The 23,343-nt window shown below is 37.4% G+C and overlaps 1 non-coding gene across 1 annotated transcript; it reads right to left on the reverse strand.

Annotated features, from left to right (window-relative positions):
* Window positions 1-10,894: 10,894 nt before the first annotated feature.
* LOC123860631 (U6 spliceosomal RNA) lies at window positions 10,895-10,999 on the reverse strand. Its single transcript, XR_006794758.1, has one exon. It is a non-coding gene; the product is annotated as a U6 spliceosomal RNA (small nuclear RNA).
* Window positions 11,000-23,343: the final 12,344 nt, after the last annotated feature.

Here is a 23,343-nt window from a genome sequence, read left to right on the forward strand (position 1 = left end):
ATAACTAAGACAATGCTCATGTGGATGCTGCACCAGTGATCATGTACTAGATAAGCTTGTGTATCTTACTCTCGAGGTAGAACTTTGTGTTGTAAGCATGTGACGTAGAAATTCTCTCAAATATCATTATTTGCTGTATTTCTTCTGCTTTTTGTTCTATTTTATAGGGTCTGTGGTCTTACTTTTAGCCATAAAGCGGTTTTCTGAGATTCTCAAGAAGATCTTGTATTTACTGCATTCCAATGCCCCCATTGTCCCTGTATTATCATACTGTTTGATTATTCTGTCTTCCTCCACTTTCTATCAGCCTGATGACTGTATTCTGATTCTTTAAAGCACTATGTAAATCTAAGTAGTAAATGCAATGTCTAGTCTTACTGGATACCATGTACATTAGGTTGAATAACCCTACGAATTTTGTTACAATCGTGTCATGCCTAATGATGACCTACTCAGCCCCTGCAAACATCATTCAATTACTCATTTCAGCATTGATTTTTCTCTTGCTTTTCTTCATGGCATTTAAAGGGCTCTTACATCTCTCCTTTTACTGAGGTGGAATGGTATATGATGACAGAGATGCTTTGCTTACCAGATTCATAATGTTACACTCTGCTTCAAATCCTTTTGGAAACAAATTGGGGTATCAATACATAAATAATGCCACACTTATTTCTAATTGAAATCACTGCTTTCATAGAAATGGTATATTAAAACAATTTTCACGGAAAAAATATTTTATGTGCCTTTGTACAATAAAGAAAAGATTACCAATTCTCTGTATCAAGAATACAATTTATCTCAAACAACTTTTCAATAGAAGTAAAATTATTAATGGGAGAATAATAAATACAAAATTTCAGCATCTAACCTTAAAAATGGAAATAATGCATCAGTTTTTAAAGAATACATTATATTGGTGCACTTGGGTAGTTCAGTTGGTTAAGCCTCCAACTCTTGATTTTGGCTCAGGTCATGATCTCAGGGTCTCGAGATGGAGCCCTGCATTGGGGTACCCGCTCAGCTGGCAATCAGCTTGAGAGTCTCTTCCTCTGCCCCTCCTCCCATTCATGCTCCTTCTCTCTCTCTTTAAAATAAGTAAATAAGCCTAAAAAAAAAAAGAATACATTATGTTCACATGAGAGTTTTTTTGAAAAGAATTTTTTGCAATTAAGATCAAATTAATTGATTAATAACAACTACATTTTTTAAAGCTAAGTGTTATCACATTCTCTTCTAAGATCTGTTTTTGCTTTCACTCAAATAAAGGCAAATCTAGTTTTGTTTTGTTTTTTTTTCCCCAGAGCATTACTAATTTTTTCCTACCTCTCTTTAGCACATTCCCATTTTATGTGAGATATGCAGCTTAATATTTTCTGCTCAGAATTATAAAAACTTCCAGAAATGGCATTTAAAAAATTACACTGTCCCATTTAACTTCACCTCCACCAATTGTAAGAAATTACACAAAGATCTATTGTTGTTACCCTGGAAAAGGGTGAAACATTTAACTCACTGGATTTGGTTTCATAAATAATAATAATACTTTTAAAAACATTATTAGAACATTTATTCTATCTCTCTTGTAATATATTTTTTCTCCTTCTTAAAACTAGGCTTTATAGAGTCTCATTTTTAATGTCTCAGTCGAAGGAGCTTTCATAAGGCCTTAAAAGATATTCTGATTTGAATCACTCTTGCTCAGAAAATCCCTAATGTTTAACTTATAGTCTCCTTTATTCAATTGTCGCTCTTCAGACCATCTTAGAAAAGTAATTTTTCTCATAATTTCCCCCTTAAATCATTGTAGGTAACCTTAATATTTCATCTTTTTTAAGCACATAGGGCTATTTAAATTTGCAGAAAATCTGAAGGTGACTAAGATTTCCTTCAATTTTTAATTTTTGATGAAATGATGCAGATGTTCTCATTTAAGTATTATTATCTTAATCTCATACAAAAGGTAAAAAAATCCCATGGGACCTTTAGAATTTGTGAATTTTTGTCTATTTCATATTTCCATTTGGTGTCTAAACCACATCTTAAAATTATGCACATAATGAAGCTGTTGGTTTTCTTCTCTTTGATTCTCAGATAGAAACCTGGGACATCTCCGTTTTACCTTTCCTTATCCTCAGCCACCTTACACATTTAAGATAAATCCTAGTGTTTGCAGCTCCAAAATGTAATCTAAATCCGTCCAAATTTTTAATCTCTGTTGACAGCACCCTTGTACAGGCCATCATTATGTCTTGCTTGGGTTTTCACAGTAGTCTCCTATCTGGTCTCTGCTTCCATTCTCACACCCTTTCTAGTTTATTTCCAACAAAGCAGCCAAAGTGATCTTGTAACTCATGAATCAAGTCATGTCACTATCCATATTAAATCTTTCCAAGACTTTCCCATTGAACCAAGAATAGCATCCAAATTGCTTGATTTAACAATTCGTGCCTATCCTTCCAACCTTGTCTAACGTCACAAACACATTCTTCTCAGTGTCTCCACCACTCCATCAGTAGCTCTCAGTGCCAAGCTCCTGCCATAGTGGCTTCCTTTGTTCCATGACCAAACTGAATGCTTTCTACACCAGGGTCTTCTTACTTTATGTTTCTTATGCCTAGAATTTTCTTCCCCATATTCTTCACATGGCTGACCTTTTGACTCCTCTTTGGATCTCAACTTAAATGGCACTTATTCAAGGAGTCCTTCTCTATCCACCATAACAAAAGTTGACCTCTCTCTTATTTTCGTATCATCTTAATTTCATTATAAGACCTCTCAAATCTGTAATTATCTTGTGTAATATAATTATTTCTTATTTATTTTTCACATTCCAGTAGAATATAAGCTCCAGTATCATAATCAGTTATTTCTCCCAGGAATTGTGGTTCTTTTTAGTGGGAAATGGTATTTAGAAACCAAGATCTGGGTGCTATGTGTGCACCTTGTTATTGGGGTATGGTTACTGACATTCCTTCTCAATGGATACAACTGTGTAACTCCATTTATATTTCATATATTAGACATCTCTATGGTTATTAAAAACCATGGCCTGTACTCTTCAAAAATGTCAAGGTCATATATGACAAATACAGACTGAGGAAATATTCCAGATTAAAAGAGATTAAAAAGGCATCATATCTAGAGGTAATGTGACATCCTGGAATGGATCCTGGATTTGTAAGAATTTATAATCTTTATATATAGTATTTTATTGGAAGAATTGACACACTTTGAATATAGACTCTGGATTAGATTAGATCATAATACCATATAAATGTCAAATGTCTTGATTTTGTGCTTTGGTTAAGTATGAGAGTATCTTTGTTCTCAGGAAATATACAATGAAACATTAGAGATGGAACGTCACCATGTCTGTCACTCACTTTCACAAAGAAATACATTGCTGTCTCTCTCTTCCGTTTCTCTCTCATTCATCGATTGAGAGAAATCTCTCTCTCTCATCCAGCTATTGAGAGAAATAGAGAAAGAGAATAACTAGCAAATGGGAGAGGTTGTAAATAATTAAATTGGAATAAAGGGTGTGTGAGTTCTTTGTTTTACAATTTTAATAGGTTTATGAACATTTATAAAAAACCTTAAAATATGCAATTTGGTTGCATATTTTTTCTATCGATACTGCTTTGAATGAACGAGGACTGAAACAGCCTCTTTTTCCTTTTCCAAGTAAAAAGCAAATTAAAGAGCTTGAAGTGAGTAGCAGCATATACAACATGCAAAACCAGAATTCTTTACAAAGGGCAAATGAAAACAAGATTCATTAATATCACTTTATTCTTAATTAAAGAGATTTTATAACTGTTTTACTCAACCAGTACGAGTCCAACAGGTGCAAAGCCAGAGAGGGGGATATTATTGCTTAGTTTTTTTTTTCCTTCACAAAGAGAAAATCTTCTAAACAGCTTAAACTTGCCTCAAGCAATTTCAAGATGACCTAACTCTCCCCAAGTGACTTCTCAAATTCTTAAACTATTATCTTTCTGTTCAAACCCCTTTTCTAACTTTTCCCAATTACACCAGCCATATAATTGCTAAGCTAAGATTCCTATAGACTATCTCTATCAAAGGATCAGGATAGGGAATGATAAACCTCTTAACAAAAACTTCATTCTGATTCTTTTCCCAGATTAAGGTATCTTAGCAACCTGTGAAGCATTTTATCTGCTGATTCTATCGTTGGGAGCACTTTGTTGAACCCTTGAATTGACCTTATACCTGTGTGTTTCCTCTCTTGTTGGTTTTGTTGGTCCAGGTTATATAAAATGAAGTTGGCAAACAAAAAGCAATGTGACCACACATGTGTAAATGTATTTAGCCTTTAACACCGCTGTTGGTGTTATTTATAAACTTGTGAGCCATGTCTCCTGGGAATAGCAGGTCTAGCTCTGCTCCATGGGTGGCAGTGATGAGGAATAGGAGCTTGGTTTTAGCTAATACAAGGATTTGAGATGAAAGAAGGGTCAAAGCTAAATACAGCCACAGTTGCTCTAGCTGGGGAAGCCTGAGCAGTGAAGCATGCGTTGTGGTCTAACCTTCAAGAGAAAGTTCCTGGTTCCAGTACCGCAAGGCGGGTGACAAATGATAAGAGAGCATCCAACTTGTCTAAAAAATTCAAATATTCTGGCTTTGAATCTTGGCAATACCAGCTGATGAGATCAAAGAACTACTGTCAGTGGCACTGGGAAATTGTGGGTGATGCAAGCAAGCACATTCGCCTTTGGAGACACTTTCTTCACCTTGCCTTTACCCCACTGGCTACTCCGCCTCATCTTGGTCACGAATCCTCCTCATCCTCCTGGCTGTGTGGGACTGTTGCATATCTGGTCTTTCATCCTCTTTTTTTCTCTGTCTCCTCTCATTCACTAAGTGACCACATCCATTCTCATGGCCTTATATATCATCCATTCTCTGGATATTCTTTCCCCCCCGCCCTCACCCCCCCCGGCCTCTAGCCCGGGCCTCTCCAGACTTAGATTCTAGACTCCTACAGAGGCCTACTCCAGGTAGGTATATGTGATAGATATCCAAAACTCTACATATCCAAAACAAACTCCTGATTTTTAACTCCTAAAATCTGTGATTCCTCCTACAGATTCTCAGCTTTAGTAACGAGCAATTCTATTCTTCCTGTTACTCAAGACAAAATAATTCTTGACAATTTTCTTCCTCCCACACCCGACATGCAATACCAGTAGCAAATCTGGAGGCACTGCTTTCAAAATGTCAAAACACAGAGCATTTGTATCACCTTGATCACTTTCACTGTAGTCTGAATAGCATGATGTCTTCTCTGGATTATTGCAATAGATTGCAATTTTGCAATCTACCTTATTCTGCCCTTGCATGTACAGCCCACAGCAGCCAGAGGGATCCTTGTAAAGAATACATCAGACCATGTCACTCCTCTGGTCAAGTCTCTCTGATGGTTAATCCAGACTTCTTCCCATGGCTTAGAAGCCCGTGCCTGCTGTCGACCCCACTCCCTGATCTATTTACTACCATGACCACAATTTTGTCATTTGCTCCAACCTAGTCTTACCGACCTTTTTTTTTTTTTAAAGATTTTATTTATTTATTCATGTGAGAGAGAGAGAGAGAGAGGCAGAGGGAGAAGCAGACTTCCCGCAGAGCAGGGAGCCCGATGCAGGACTCGATCCCAGGACTCTGGGATCATGACCTGAGCCGAAGGCAGACGCTTAACCATCTGAGCCACCCAGGCGCCCTAGTCTTACCGACCTTTTAAACAAACCAAACATACTTCCCCTTTAGTATCTTTGAGCTTGCTGACTCTACCAGCAGGGATGCAGTTTCCCCAGGTATGCTCAGCTTCTGCACCCATGGAGTTTATCAGAGTCTTCCCAACCATTCTTTTCTTTTTTTCTTTTTTTAAAGATTTATTTATTTATTTTTGAGAGAGAGAGAGTGAGCAGAAAGAGGGACAGAGGGAGAGGGAGAGAGAGATCCTCAAGCAGACTCCCCGCTGCGGATGGAGCCCGACACGGGGCTCCATCCCAGGACCTTGAGATCATGACCTGAGCTGAAACCAAGATCAGACGCTTAACTGACTGAGCCACCCAGGTGCTCCTTCCCAACCATTCTTGACTAAAGCGTCATGACAACCATCACTCATGTCACTGCATATTCCATTTCCCTATTTTATTTTTTTTCAGTAAGTATTGTTACTTGTCATACTATTTATTTGTTTTTGTCTTTCATTTTTTAAAATTTCATATAAAGCAAACTTTATTTTTTGAATTTAGATTTAATGAATTAACATGTAGTGTATTATTAGTTTCAGAGGTTATTTAGTGATTCATCAGTTGCATATAACACCCAGTACTTATCACATCACGTGCCCTCCTTAATGTCCTATCACCCAGTTACCCCATTCCCTCCACCCACCTCCCCTCCAGCAACCCATAGTTTGTTTCCTAGTGTTAAGAGTCTCTTATAGTGTGTCTGTTTCTTGTCTTTGAATTCCACCAAAATATCCATGAAAGCACAGATCTTTGTTTGCTGCTTTCCTCGATACCCAGGACAGTGTCAGGCATAAGTAGATGATTAAAAACCAATATGTGGTAAATGAGTTAATTGCATTTTTTTCTATGTAGAAGAAGTAGATATAATAAACTACAAATGCTTTCATGTTTTAGATAACATTCTAGAATGGGTAACTGAAATGAAGATTTGTAATTATTGAAGAAGGAATGTGAAATCTTATTTGTGTGACCTCCTTTAAGCTCCATAAAATAGGGGTGATAATATCTTTCCAGTCTACTACAAAAACTTGATATGATATGAGCATTGAATGAGATGTTATGTAGGAAGCATTTGGATTCTACCCGATATTACAACATCCAGTCTTTATATGACCATCTTGTGCATGAGAACTCCTTTGTGCTTCACTGAATTTAAGAGTTTTATTTTTCTTACTTTTTTTTTTTTTTTTCTGATCAGTAAACGCTTGGTTAACACAAGCTTGGAAGATTTCTTCCTAGAAAACATCACTATTTGTTTTGTCTTATTAGCATTATTTTCAATAACTTAGATGGAAATTTTGAAAGCATGTTAAATTTCATAGATGTTGAAATCCTGAGAAGAATAGCTAATTCAATGAATTATGAAATTAATGTAGAAAAATGTTGATGAGCTTGACCCTGGGTCAAAATAACATGTTGCACCAAAGGGAAGAGAGCTGCACTTTGACACCATGCTAGTGATTTCACACATATAGTGCATTTAAGGCTCATGATAAAACGAAACAACTAGACACTATCATACTCCTATCCAAACATTGAAACCAAGTCTCAGAGAGATTAAGTAGCTTCTTTAAGGTCACAGAGCTAATACAATGTAGACTGAATGCAAATGGGTAGCTCTCTAAGTTTGAAGTTCATGCTCTTTCCTTTATGCTGCAAAGATTCTTTTGTACAGTGTAAAAAAAAAATTACAGTCAGATTCATAATGAGGGCTAAGTGGAAACACAGAAAAAAATTGACATTACCCTTAAGCCATTAGATACGGTTGTCAAAGAATGACTAAACTAAAGCTTAGATTGTGTTCCGAGATTGATGGATCTATTGAGATGGTGGTGAGAACCCAGATCTATACTGTGTTGGTCAGATTATTCTTGCAGTTCTGTTTGAATTTGGATATCGTATTTTGAAGACCATGGAAAAGCTGAAAATTATTCCAGAATGAGTATTTGGAATGACTAAAGTCCTCATAAAATATATATATATTTTTAAGATTTTATTTATTTTACAGAGAGAGAGAGATAGCAAGAGAGGGAACACAAGCAGGGGGAGTGGGAGAAGGAGAAGCAGGCTTCCCGTTGAGCAGGGAGCCCAATGCACAGCTCCATCCCAGGACCCTGAGATCATGCCCCGAGCCAAAGACATCGCTTAACTGACTGAGCCACCCAGGCGCCCCAAAATATCCTGAGAAATGGTTGGTGGAATTAGGGATGTGTTAACTGGGATGGGAGGGGGGGAAGAGTCAGAAGTTACCGGCAGTCACATAGATCAGAAATTTCAGTCATTCAATACAGCTCCAAACAATAAAAATATGACTATGAGAAGGTAAGTTTCTCAGGTGATTATTGCTCAGGTGTTATTGCAGGAGTTCTTGAGTTCTTGAGTTCTTTTTAACTGGAGAGTTCAAAGAAAACAAACAAACATGATCATGGTAGGAAGTTTCAAGAGGCATCCAAGTATCAGAGAGGAGCTTGAACTAGATAACCTTTGGGTGTGTTCTGACACTTGGCTTTCACAAATATTACTGAATTGAGTGATACTTAATAAAGCTTAAAAGGGAGGGGGCGCCTGGGTGGCTCAGTCGGTTAAGCGTCTGCTTTCAGCTCAGGTCATGATCCCAGGGTCCCAGGATCAAGCCACAAGTTGGGCTCCCTGCTTTGCAGGGAGTCTGCTTCTCCCTTTCCCTCTGCTCCTTCCCCAGCTCATGCTCCCACATTCTCTCTCTCTCTCAAATACATAAAATCTTTTAAAAAAATAATAAAGTTTAAAGGAGGGTAGGTGGAGAGGAGGCGTGATTTATATGATAGCAAAGTAACTAAACTGGGCGTGAGCTTTGTCTGATTTTAAAATGTCCTCCAGCCACCAGCCACAGGGGAATATCACTGGCCTTTTAATCCACATTGGCTTTATCCTCTTAAAACTCATAATGACGTTTCTCCTTTCTCTTTCCTCTTCAGTCCCATCTCTCATTTCCTACCTCAGAACTGTCTCAGGAATTTCAGTTTCTTCCCACTCTTGAAGGGCAACTTCCCTAGCCCTCAAGCTCTAGAACTCACCTCAGACTCATCATCACAAACTGCAACTTACTAAGGTGCTCATTAGAGTTGAAGGACCTGCTCATCATAGAAGTCACCTTCCCTAGAAAGAGCAGTAGTATTAGAACAATTTATTAGCATTTCAAATTTATTATTTTAGTCATCAAACAGTAGAACTGATTTTTAAAAATACTAAATGTCTGAGGAAAGTTTTTGGTCAAATCCCCTATTCCAAGATTAAATAAAAAGAGGCAACTTAGCATAGTGATCTGGGAGCAAACAGATTTTGTTTCCGACCTTGTTTCAACTTGACTGGCTATGCCAATTTGGGCGGGTTACTTAACTTCTCTGATTTTTTGATTCTTTCATCTCAAAATGCGACTAGTAGAATGTGTTGGTGCCATCTGGGTTAAGTCAAATAATGTGTGTGTAGAGCACTTCATGCACTCCTTTTCATCTGGTCAGTGTTCTATAAGTGTTAACACCATTACAAATAAAGTCTCCTCACTCAAAGATCTTTTTAAATTTTCTAAACTCAAAATAAATTTTTCAATGACCACTGAAAATTTAGCTTGACAGACTTTGAAGAATCTACTAAGGATATTTACCACTAATATTTTTTCTTCTGCCTATCATTTACCAAACTGTCACTAGGATTTCTTGAAAATACACTTCAATGGTTTCTGTATTGAAAGCAATTTATTTGACTGGCAGAATGATAGAGGAACTATTAGTTAAATACATTTTACCAATTTTACGACTTCCCTGGTAGCATGATATCAAGATTAGATACTGTGATCCTAAATAATCAAGCTGACCTTTGGCAAAATTGTAAATTAGAAATAGTTTGATTTAGTACCACCTTTCTTTTCACTAAATCCCTGTCCCAGCCTTAGACAAACCTCTAGTCCTGTGCTGTTGGATAGGATGGCCCCTCTCACATGTAACTATATACATTTAAATGAAAATTCATTAAAATTAAATAAAATTTGAAATTTGAAATTCAGTTACCCAGCTGGACTGGCCACATTTCACATGCTCAAAAGCCATGTGACATGTGGTTACTGTATTGGAGCATGTGCATATAAAACATTTTCCATTATTGCAGGGAATTCTATTGGACAATGCCGTCCAAAACTCAAATAACTTGTATCCTTTCTTGGTCTGGCACCTTCAAAACTGTTTCTGGTTAGGTGTCATCACTCTAATGCCTTCTCTCTCTTAGATTTTCCTGCCCTTTGTTTTATATTATCCACCAGTAGAAAGGTGCTAACAGGGAGACAGCGCTGGGATGATTTCCAGGCATATGAATGGATAACTATTCATCTTCTACAGCAGTATTTTTCAAAAAGTGGTTCTAGGATGATTGCCATCTTAATCAATTGAAATAGTTATTTAAATGCGAGATTCTTGGGCCCCATATTAAACCCTCCCAATCTGCCTTTTGAATCAGCTTTCTCAGTCATTGTTATGGAATGCTGAAGTTTGAGGGCCATTGCTGAGAGGAACAGCCCCCATGGGTCTCCAGGAACCAAGAGCCTTATAGTTGGTTGTTAATTTGCATAGGAATGGAATGCAATGCCAAGTTTAAGTAGCAGAGGAGATATTTGCGGAAGGATTATTTTTGTTGATCTTCAAATTATACAATAGAAGACCACTCTGTTCTTCTCGTGGCTCATTGTAGACCTGCTTGCTAGCATAATTCAATTGATAAAGCCCACTTACCTACTAAGAGAATTAAAAAAAAAAAGCTTACTCTTGACATGAGGTGTTTTCATTTCTTTTCTTTTTTTTTTTAAAGTTTATTTATATATTTGACAGAATGAGAGAGAGTGAGATCACAAGCAGGGGGACTAGGAGAGGGAAAACCAGGCTCCCCAGGGAGCAGGGAGCCATATGCAGGGCTCGATCTCAGGACCCTGGGATCATGCCTTGAGCTGAAGGCAGATGCTTAAACAACTGAGCCCCTTAGCCATCTGGTATTTTCTTTATTAATGTTTTAGAATCGTGTTTACTTTTTAATGCTTTCATTTCATTTTGTTATCATTGTTATTATTTATTTGTGTATTTATGTTATTGAAGAAAAATATTGAATGCATCATGAATTTGCCTGTCATCCTTGTTCAGGGCCCATGCTAATTGTCTCTGTATCATTCCAATTTTGCTAAATGTCCCACCAAAGTGAGCACTGTTATTATTTACTGAAGTACAATTGAGAAAATTGTAAGCTTTTAGAGCATACAATGTGATGATTTGATATATGTGTACATTATGAAAGGGGAAATCATGTTAACATTTGTAAGTTGGTTTTATGTCATTTATAATTTGATTTGATGTTATTTAAATTTCCCTTGAGAAACAAAGAATTTTTGAAAGAATTTTTAAAGGAAAAATTAATGAAAGAGGAAAAAACAGGGAAAAACTAACAAAAAATAGACTTTTTAAATAAAATTGAAAACTGCTTAACTGAAGAGACAAAAAAGAAAAACAGTCAAAACCAGAAGCAAAACCAAACAGTGGAAAGTTTTCTGGCAAGTCTCATCAAGGAAAAAAGAAAGAAAATAGTTAATATTAAGAACAAGAAAGGGAGAATATAAACATGGATATAGACAATATTTAGGTAATTACAAATAAGGCAATCTGGTAGAAAAATCTTAAGTGAAGTTTTGTTTTACTAGTTATCTAGACGTATCATAAAGCATATAATAATTCAAACGGAGCAATTTGCCACTAATAGACTAGAACAACAGAATAGAGAACTTAGAAGCAAGCATTCAAAGATGAGGAAGTCTCCTATAGGACAAAGGTGGCATTGCTAAGCACCAGGGGAAAAAGTGTGGAAACAAGTGACTATCCACTTATATCCACAATAGATCCTGAACTTGAACCATAATACAACTCCAGATGCATTAAAATTTTAAATGTGAAAAATCAAACCAGTAAGATAAAATAAACTAGAAGCAGTAAAAGAACTACTTTATCTTCCTTTCACCAAATCTGTCAATTTTTTTTAACCTCTGAACTGTCTATTCTGGCGAAATAGATGAATATGAAACAGAATATACAGTCATGGAAAGATCTCTGTAATTATTGTCTGCAAAGCCAATTTATAGAAAAAAGGCATAGTATGGTCCCAGTTTTGTTATCAAAAACAAGTGTAATGAAATGAAGCCCATCCCTCAATTCTACGTATTTGAAGACTATCCCAGCTGACATCTCAGATATATAAGAAGTATCCAGTTATTTATTATTGTTGTATGTAATTAAGTCAGTTCTAGACCCCATCCTCCCTGTCTTATGGACAATTCAGTTGCAGCTGCGTTGGGTCCTGTTCTCCTTTCCCTAGTTACTGTCGCGCATGTGGGAGGAAGGGCTAATCTCCAGTCCGTCATTGTCAATGCTGATCATTTATTTTCCAGGGGAGGGATAAGCATTTGAAATCTGGTGTCTTCCTGCTCTTCTTGTCCATGTAGGGCAGAGAAATCCTTATTGAGGTAGGGACACTTGTTAGGGGACACTGCGCTCTTAGGAGAACTCATGCAGTCATCCTGGGAAGTCTGGGTGCTATGATGGTGAGCCCGGACAGCAGGAGTCTTTCACATATTCCTAGATTGCCATCCTTTATTTATTAAATTATGCTCCCTGCTCTAATACACCTCAAAGATCCCCCCCTTCTCCTTCTGGTTTCTTCAAACATACCTAGATAACCTCTTACACGACTTTAAATTAGCATAAAAGACTACAGGAAACTGACTTGGAGCCATTTTTGCTTTTATCCTTAAAAAGAAAATAATCCTGAGGAAAAGAAATATAAAATTTGCATAACTGATTCAATTAGGGGGATGAGGATAAGAGTGGGATACAGGATGGAAGAAGGAAAAATAGGGAAGACAAACAGAGTTGTAGCAAATATACACTGATATTCTGATTGAGTATGTGTGTAGGAAAAGATCTATAATGATACCAGATAATTACAAATAGTTACTTCTGAGATTAGGGACACCTTTAACTTCATATAGAACTGTAATATCTGAAATATTTACAAGAATTTGCTACTTTTATGAATTATAAAAAGATGAACTCAAGAAGCAAAATAGACCAAAAAAAAGGAGAGTTGTTTTTTTATAAAATTTCAGTTTCTGATGTTTAGGGCTATAACTAAGTCAAGGAAACTGTCTAAACTCCCTAAGATACTGTATCCACCCATGATGGAGATATAGAGATGAAAGGTTGAATGTTTATTTAAAACAAATTCTTTATTATTTTGCACTATTTGAAAAAAAAAAAACTCCAGTATGAAAACAATATGAATATAACACATGAGTTTCCAATGGGTGTATATTCTGAAGCTCTTGAAGTCCTTGGGCAGGTGATTAAGTTCAGGTGAAGATCTAGTTCTTCCATGAAAAGAAAGTTTTAATATGCTTTGGGACCCTGAGAAATGCCATCTACATGTTGCTTATTAGTCCGGAGACCATCAGAAACACAGAAAGCAAGATTCTGACAAGCTAGTTTTGATTTACTTTAGAACAATTTCATTTTGCTCAGTAGAATATAGGACTTAAAATCTGAGAGCTGGACAGAAGGATATGTTTGCCTATGAATCCCAGAGTTCTTTGTTCTAAGAAATAGGAGGGGCAAAGAGTCAAGTAACCAGAGATATTAAAAAAAAAAAAAAGAAAAGAAAAGAAAAAAAAAAAAAGCAATTGCTTCTGCAAAAGTTCAGAGATTTTACAGGCCCTAAATCAAGGACCTGGAGTCTACGTGTCACTCAGGAACCTGGAATGTAGGGATTTCTCTTGGGAAAAAACGTTTTGTCTCTCTCTCTTTCTTTTTAAAATTTATTTTTCATTATGTTCAGTTAACCAACGTATGGTACCACCATAAGTTTTTGTTGTAGTGTTCAACAATTCATTAGTTGAGTATAACACCCACTGCTCATTCCAACACATGCCCACCTTAATACCCATCACCCGCTTACCCCATCCCCCCCAGCTCCTCCCTTCTATAGTTCTCAGTTTGTTTCCAGGAGTCCAGAGTCTCTTCTCTCATGATTTGTCTTCTTCTCTGATTTCTTCCCATTCAGTTTTCCCTCCTTTTCCCTGTGGTCCTCCATGCTATTCCTTATTTTCCACATGTCAGTGAAACCATATGATAATTGACTTTCTCTGCTTGACTTATTTCACTCAGCATAATGCCCTTCAGTTCCATCCGTGTCAATGCAAATGGAGGGTATTCATCCTTTCTGATGGTTAAGTAATATTCCATTGTATATATGGATTATCCATTCATCTGTTGAAGGGCATCTTGGTTCCTTCCACAGTTTAGCTATTGTGGACATTTCTCCTGTGAACATTGGGGTGCATGTGCCCCTTCTTTTTACTACCACCACCACCACCATTTTGGGCTTAAAAAAAGTTTTTAGTTTTTAGTTCTTAGTTGTATCTTCTTATGGTCCAGCTGGATGGCATGAATTTGCTTTAGGTTAAGAGACAAAACTTTTTTTTTTATTAAAAACTAAAAACTTTCTTTTGGTAGTTGAACAATACACCACCTGCAACAGCCAAGAAAAAGAGGTATGCATGGTTTACTATGAACTAATTCAAGTGGTGAATTATTGAATCGTCAGAATTAAAATAGAAAAATTTCATCATTCCAAAAGGGATGAAATAGTAGGATAGTATAGTGTAATAATAGCAAAATGCTCCCAGATTCATGCTTTTCCAAATACCTTGTTTTGCTGCCTAATTTGTGAACAAAACAAAATTGTTGGCTCTACTATCTGCCTCCCTCTCTGACTACAGTCCCTGCTGATGCCATGGCTTCCTTTCCTTGGTCTGCCCTGACCACCGTCTCCTCCTTGCTCTTCTCTGAACAGGCTACAGTCTGCTTAGGAAATTTGCTCCTTTGAAACAACAACTAAGCTGAAAAGTGGATTGCTTATTTAAATTAAAGACAGTGACCCAAAGTCAATGATGTAGATGTTATTTCATAATTAAAAATGACAAGTTTCCTGGTTCTCAACACGAACACTAACATTAATTGAGCATGTCACTGTGTTGAGTCCTTTTTCATTCAACATTCCGTAAGGAAGTTGTAATTTTTATCACTTAATACAGATGAGAACACTGAGAAAGGCTGGAAATGTCAGAGCTGAGAGTAAAACTCTGCCTTTGTCTTTTTTTTTTTTTTAAGATTTATTTATTTATTTTAGAAAGAGCGAGAGTCCACACGGGGGGCTGGGGGTACAGAGGGAGAGGGAGAGAAAGTCTCAAGCAGACTCCGCACTGAGCCCAACTCAGGGCTAGATCTCACGACCCTGTAAAAAACTCTGCCTTCTTAACCAGTATTCTGTACTAATTCCTCTGAGGTTATATATGAATTGGGTTATATGTGTATAAATGAAAATCCCTTGTAGACCTATAAATTAAAACAACCCAAACTTCTAGAGTTTTCCTGCAATGGCTGGCATAAGGTTTTGCTCATTCTCAATATAAAAGAATTCTTTGTCAATATACTACACACACACACACACACACACAGGAGTACTATCCATGTTTTCCCTCAAAGCTATAAAAAGGTTACCTAATCTAAAAAAAAGATATTCAGCTTCACATCTTATGAGATCCTCTATAGTTTTAATATCTGTCCTGCCCTGCAGCTATCCCCCAACAATAAACTATACATAGGAATCATAGTGTAAGGGGAAAATAAAGATATATAGTGACACCAATATGTGAAAGCAAAACATCTGGACATTCAGTGAAAATATTAATAAACTCAGTGAAAAATTTGGCCAAACTTTTTTGATATTATATAGACAAAAATAAATGAATAGTTAACTCAGTGGAATAGGTGTTTTGGTATTATTTGAAAATAAAATGACAAAGTATTCTATCGTTTCCAGATTATTCTTTTGTGAATTTGGCCATTTAATTTTAGTCTTAGGTCTGTTTACAAATAGATGAGGTATAAAGTTTAAAGTATTGGTCAATGGATTGTATTCTACTCAGAGGAACAATAAATTATTTCCAGGGTTTTCACTGCAAGAAGTATATTTTAGAATATTGAGGTGGGAATGATGTAATATATATAAGATATTCGTGTATGGTGGTCAATAACTCAAATCTCCTGATCATATTAAACAAGTAGATTCTTCTAAAGATATTCTCTTCTACTCCTGAAGTTGAAATAGATCCATTCCATGGAAATATTGACATGTAGCCTTGAGGTAAAGAAGATGGCTGATGACAGAAGGAAATCCCAGAGATGGATCCTGAGGATGGAAGCTGTGGTGGCCTTGAAAAGAAACAACTTGGAGGAAATATGGGAGAATTTGTCTGGAGGATCCTGTAGACAGGCAGGCAAGTTCCCATTGAGAGAGAAGAGGAAGGCATGTGCCTCCATTTTTATTTTGATTTTTGATTTTTTTATTATGGTAAAATACATGTAAAACTTACCATCTTAATCATTTTTTAGATGTACAATTCAGTGCCATTAATAATTAAATATATTCACATTATTGTGCAACCATCACCATTATCCATCTCCAGGACCTTTTCATCATCCCAAACTGAAACTCCATACCCATTAAATAATAATTCCCATTTCTTTCTCCCCTCAGCTCCTAATGAATACTATTCTACTTTTAGTCTCTATGAATTTGACCACTCTAGGTACCTCGTATACCATAGATTGAATATTTTTTTCCCTCCCAAATTCATATGTTGAAATACTAATTCCCAATGTGATAGTATTAGGAGGTGGGCCTTTGGTAGGCTTTGCCGTCATGAATTGGATTAGTACCCTTACAAAAGAGACTCCAGAAAGCTACCTTGTCCATTCTACCATGTGAAGACACAGGAAGAAGATGACTCTCCTTGAACCAGAAAGCTGGCTCTTACACCAGACACAGAATCTTCCAGTGCCTTGAACTGGACTTCCTCACCTCCAGAACTATGAGAAATGAGTATTTGTTATTTATAAGCCACCAAGTGTATGGTATTTTATTATAGAAGCCCAAACTAAAACATTTTGTAAGTAGAAACATACAATATTTGTCTCTTTGGGCCTGATTTATTTTACTTCGCATAATGTTTCCAAGTTTCTTCCATGGTGTAGCATGTATCAGAATGTCATTCCTTTTTAAGGCTGAATAATATTCCATTGTACTGATATACCACATTTGTTGATCCATTCATCTGTCACAGGACATCTGGGTTGTTTCAATTGTTAGGTTATTGTGAATAATGCTGCTATGAACATGGGTATACAAATATCTATTTGAATTCCTGCTTTTAACTCTTTTAAGTATATACCCAGAAGTGGTGTTTTTATTTTTTTTTTATTTTTATTTTTTTAAGATTTTATTTATTTATTTGAGAGAGAGAGACAGAGAGAGAGCATGAGAGGGGGGAGGGTCGGGAGGGAGAAGCAGACTCCCTGCCGAGCAGGGAGCCCGATGCGGGACTCGATCCAGGGACTCCAGGATCACGACCTGAGCCGAAGGCAGTCGCTTAACCAACTGAGCCACCCAGGTGCCCAGAAGTGGTGTTTTTAAATCTTAGAACTTTTTGTTGACATATAACATATAGAGTGGTGCACAGATCATAAGTGTACAGCTTAATGAATTGTCCTTAAGCAAACACACCACATGATCAGCAGGCAGATTAAGAAGCAGAACCTCAAATCCTAACCTCTTTCAGCCCCAGTCCCTCCCCACAGGAGCCCAACCTCCTGACTTAACCCCTCAGATCAGTCTTGTTAGATTTTGAACTTTATAAAAATGGAACCACACAATATGTACTTATTTTTATTAGGTTTAGGAGAGTATAAAAATTATGTTTCTGAGGTTAACATAACATTTATGAGGTCTTGAAAAATCTATATTGTCACAGTGTAGGTTTCGTTAGTCCGTTCTCACTAATACATAATATTCCATTATGTGCATATTGCACAATTTATTTGCTCATTCTGTGATCGATGAGAATTGTGTTTCCATTTACTTTTACTTTTTTCCACTTTTATTGGAAAATAATTGACATATATCACTGTGTAATTTTAAAGCATATATGATGGTTTGATTTATGTATATTGCAAAATGATTACCACAATCTTACTCTTAAAAAAACAGGTGGTAGAGACTGTAGAGGGAACCAGGGTGTTGGGCTTCAGGTCTTACCACTTTTACTTCTTCTACTGTAAGAAAAGAAATTAATGAGACAGCTATATGCTTTGTTTTTTAAAAAGCAGCAATTGCCATTTGACTTTCAACCCATACATCGTGTTCTCCTTAATCTACTGGTATACCCATTCAAGTGAGGCTTCCTGAGACTAGGGAAATTCTCTTCTTTTATCCTTACTTTAGGGATACCTTCCTGGGCAATCTGGCAATTTTTCTTTTCCCCTCAATATCAAAGGGTAATCCAATATCACTCATTCTATGTTTTAATGTGAATGCGGTTTAGATGCCTTGCCATAGGAGTTGTATTTCAAAGAAGTGGAGAGCAGTGAGGTGTTGGGTGAAAAGCAGGTGTCCATATAACTCCTGTTATATTCCACGGACTCCTTTTGACTCAGCTCTCCCTCCAAACCTCTTATCTACTCTATCAGCACCAGACCACCAGAGCACATCCCATGCAATTCACAATCATCCCACTCAATCTTCCCAGAGGCATCCTAGCCTGTTTTTTTTTTTTTGTTTCTATAGCCCCTTCCTACCCCCAACCCCTCACTCCTGCCCCCAGTGACTGTGTTGAAGAGCCATATATTTTCTTGTTGTTTTTTTTTTAATAATTTTTTTAAAGTAAGCTTTATTATACCCAATGTGGGGTTTGAACACATGACCCTGAGATAAAGAGTTGCACGCTCTACCGACTGAGCCAGCCAGGCACCCCAAAGAGCTGCATATTTTCAAACTCATGGTCCAGAATGTCTTCTGCCTTAAATTATTTGTCTCTTAAAGATGCTCTTTTTGGATGGATAGCACATGACATACACAGCTGTTTGCTTTGCAACAGTTATTTTGTATTTTAGATGATCAAGAAACTCTATGGGCGCCTGGGTGGCTCAGTTGGTTAAGCGACTGCCTTCGGCTCAGGTCATGATCCTGGAGTCCCAGGATTGAGTCCCACATCGGGCTCCCTGCTCAGCAGGGAGTCTGCTTCTCCCTCTGACCCTCTTCCCTCTCATGCTCTCTGTCTCTCATTCTCTCTCTCGCAAATAAATAAAACCTTAAAAAAAATAAAAAATAAAAAAAATACCACTGACTTCTGTGCATTGATTTTATATCCTGCCACTTTACTGAATTCCAAAGGCAAGGGAAGCAAGGGCAAAAATGAACTACTGGGACTTCATCAAGATAAAAAGCTTTTGCAAAGCAAAGGAAACAGTCAACAAAACCAAAAGACAACCGACAGAATGGGAGAAGATATTTGCAAATGACATATCAGATAAAGGGCTAGTATCCAAAATCTATAAAGAACTCATCAAACTCAACACCCAAAGAACAAAGAATCCAATCAAGAAATGGGCAGAAGACATAAACAAACATTTTTCCAAAGAAGACATCCAAATGGCCAACAGACACATGAAAAAGTGCTCAATATCGCTCGGCATCAGGGAAATCCAAATCAAAACCTCAATGAGCTATCACCTCACACCAGTCAGAATGGCTAAAACTAACAAGTCAGGAAGCAACAGATGTTGGCGGGGATGCGGAGAAAGGGGAACCCTCCTACACTGTTGGTGGGAATGCAAGCTGGTGCAGTCACTCTGGAAAAGAGTATGGAGGTGCCTCAAAAAGTTGAAAATAGAGCTACCCTACGACCCAGCAATTGCACTACTGGGTATTTACCCCAAAGATACAAAAGTAGGGATCCGAAGGGGTACATGCACCCTGATGTTTATAGCAGCAATGTCCACAATAGCCAAACTGTGGAAAGAGCCAAGATGTCCATCGACAGATGAATGGATAAAGAAGAAGTGGTATATATATACAATGGAATATTATGCAGCCATCAAAAGGAATGAGATCTTGCCATTTGCAACGACGTGGATGGAACTGGAGGGTATTATGTTGAGTGAAATAAGTCAAACAGAGAAAGACATGTATCATATGATCTCACTGATATGAGGAATTCTTAATGGCAGGAAACAAACTGAGGGTTGCTGGAGTGGGGGGTGGGGTGGGAGGGATGGGGTGACTGGGTGATAGACACTGGGGAGGGTATGTGCTCTGGTAAGCGCTGTGAATTGTGCAAGACTGTTGAATCTCAGATCTGTACCTCTGGAACAAATAATGCAATATACGTTAAGAAAAAAAAAAAAGAAGAAGGTAGCGGGAGGGGAAGAATGAAGCGGGGGAAATCAGAGGGGTAGACGAACCATGAGAGACGATGGACTCTGAAAAACAAACAGGGTTCTAGAGGGGAGGGGGGGTGGGAGGATGGGTTAGCCTGGTGGTGGGTATTGAGGAGGGCACGTTCTGCATGGAGCATTGGGTGTTATGTGCAAACAATGAATCATGAAACACTTCATCTAAAACTAATGATGTAATGTATGGGGATTAACATAAGAATAAAAATAAATAAATAAAAAAGCAAAAAAAATAAAAATAAAAATAAAAAATTTAAAAAAAAGAAACTCTAGTAATAGGGTAAGGAATAAAGGGAGAATGGCTGAAAAGCTTCAAGCTTTTGAGTAAATTGGATTCAGAACTTCTGCTTTTACGGATTGCAGTAATGAACTCTGTTCATGTTGGTTCATCTTTGTTTATGGAGTGAGATTCAGTGAAAAGAACATGAGTGTTAGGGACTGAATTATGTCCCCCCGAATTCATAGGCTGAAGTTGTAACTCCAATGTGACTATTTTGAGATAGGGCTTTTAGGAGGTAATTGGGGTTAAACGAGATAATAAGAATGGGGCTCTAGTTATTAGTGGCTTTATACAAAGAGGGAGAGATTTTTTTCTCCTGCCACCATGTGAGGACACAGCAAGAAGGTGGCCATCTGAAAGTCAGGAAGAGGGCCCCTACCAGGTACCAAGTCTCCTTACACCTTGACCTTGGACTTCCCAGCCTCGAGAACTGTGGGAAATAAATTTTTATTGTTTAAACCATCCAGTCTGTGGCTTTTTGTTATGGCAGCCTGAGCTGACTAAGACAGCATGTCTTAACAACTGAAGCTCTATGCACTCGAAGGAGTGACGTCTGCTTTTTGAGACTCAGTTTTTGAATTTATAAATTGTCAGTAATATTCCTTCGTTCCCCCAAGTAGCCAGGAAAATCACTGAGATAACACAGCCGAGACATGATAGATACAAAGTAAATTCTTAAAAGTTACTTCGTTTCCCCTTCCAACCTTTGTTTTTTTACCACCTCGCCCAACTGTAAAACGTAAAGGGCACCATATGCCACCACCATTTTTCAGGCATAATAATAAAAATAGCTAAAAACTATCAAGAATTTACTATGGATCAGGCACTACGGCTCACACTTCATTTGCATGATCTTGTTGCATCCTCACAAACACTTTAAAACAAACATTGTTATTCCCTTTAACAGATAAGGAAACTGAGGCTCAGAGAAGACAAGTAACTTCTCAAGGTTACATAGTTATTACAGAGTGGATCTGGGATTTATATCCATGTCTGTCTGACTCCCTGGGCTGTGTTCTGAATCATTTTCTTATTCCCAAGTATATGATTATTGTTCATTCAACCCGAAGGGCACAGGAAATTCAATCACTGCTCTCATGCACCTCACTATCTAGTAGGAAAGGCAAAAGTGAAAATCAATAATTAGTAAATAGTGTGATAAATGTTAAATCCGCACAAGATGTTATTGAGTACAGAGGACAGATGCCAACTGCCTGAGGAGGCCAGAAAATAGTTCCCAAATCAGTTTGCGGGACTGCCTAGGTGGAGAAGGACATTTCAGACTGAAGGCCCAAAGGCACAGACGCATAACGGCAAGGCTCATTGGAGACCTACATGTAGTGAAGGACACACACTTGGGAAATGTAGTCAATGAAGCAGGAGAGGTTTGTAGAGCCCAGATTGTGGAGAACATTTATATGACATACAAAAGCATTTAAGCTCTCTGCTACAGAATATACATGTGAGAAAGCCATTCTTGTATGGCTTCCCCCTTGAGACAGTTTCTTCATAGAAAGGAATGCGTCTTGTTTATCTCTGAGTATCCAAAGCCTAGCAAGGGTGGGTACTCAGCAAATATTTGCTGCACAAAAAAAGTGAATGAATGAATGAGTAAAAGAACAGCGTTAAGCACATCACAACATGTATTTTGACTGCGGGGTACAGGGTTAGAGGGGGTCAAGAATGGGATAAGAGATAACAGAGAAGAGGAAATTTTCCAGCAAAGGTAGAGTGAGAAGGATATTGGAAGGTTATTCAAGAGAAGGACTGTCATTTACCAACATAGAAAACCCAGAGGGTTGTTTGGGGGCAGGGTGACATGAGGTGGAGAAGGAGAGAAGCAGCTTTCAAGAGAATACAGGTGGGTTTTGGATATGTTGAGTGGGAAATGGTTGGATTTCTGGTTGTCACTTGGTTTTGGAAACTAGAGCTAAGGGTCATGCTCTGAAAACCTTGGCATTTCCTGTTTACGTCGGCAGAGAGTATGTACAGGGTAGGTACAGACTAGAGTGAGTTCTGGGGTTGAAACTGAGGAAAAAACAAGTGCTTTCCAGAAATTAATGCATATTATAGGATCTTATTTGTCAACATGGATAGAGAGAGAGGAGCCTAGAATGTGAGCTGAGGAGGAGTAAGGGATAAGATGAATCTTGAAGCATGAAATCTAAGGAAAATTCAAGGGGGTATGTTTTCAACAGGATTAAACTCTGCAGAGAGGAGTAAATTTAGCACTATTTGTTATGTGTTGTTTGACAGTGTATTTATTGGGGAAATTATGTGATATCTATGGAATTAATTTTAGAACAATTTTAGGGGGCCGCTTTGCTTGGTGCTATATTTTTTCCATGAGTTGGATGCATTTTATATTCAGCAGTGGAAATTGAGCATTTTTAAAAAGTAAATCATATACACAAATGACATTTTCATGAAAAAAAAAGAAAGATGTTAATACAGTGTAATACCAAGAGGATACAGTGAATGCAATTACTTGTTTGCTCAAGGCATCATTAAGTAAGCTGTTGGTAGGTGCAAAAAATAAGAGATCCAAATAGAAATTTCCGAGCAACTGGTGTGTTCACTTTCCTGGTGGGAGGTACTCTTTAGGATAGCTATGGTAATATAATATCTCTGGAATATATGGGAATAGTCTTAGAGGCTTTGAATAGAATGAAATTATTATGAATAGAGGCATAACTGAAGATTTGGCATAGTAATTTATTTACAAAAATAAGGATTTTTTTCATGGTTGTAGAGAACAGTTAAGACTTTTGTTTTTAATTTTTTAGAAATTTGTTATAATTATAATTTAATTTTTAAAATATTTGTTGAGACTAAGGAATATGTGTATCTATCTAAGTGTTTGTGCTGTGCAAAG

This window comes from Mirounga angustirostris, unplaced genomic scaffold, assembly GCF_029215605.1.
Source record: "Mirounga angustirostris isolate CCGP_5_RB_7025 unplaced genomic scaffold, mMirAng1.0.hap1 SCAF_4, whole genome shotgun sequence".
NCBI classification, from domain to species: domain Eukaryota; kingdom Metazoa; phylum Chordata; class Mammalia; order Carnivora; family Phocidae; genus Mirounga; species Mirounga angustirostris.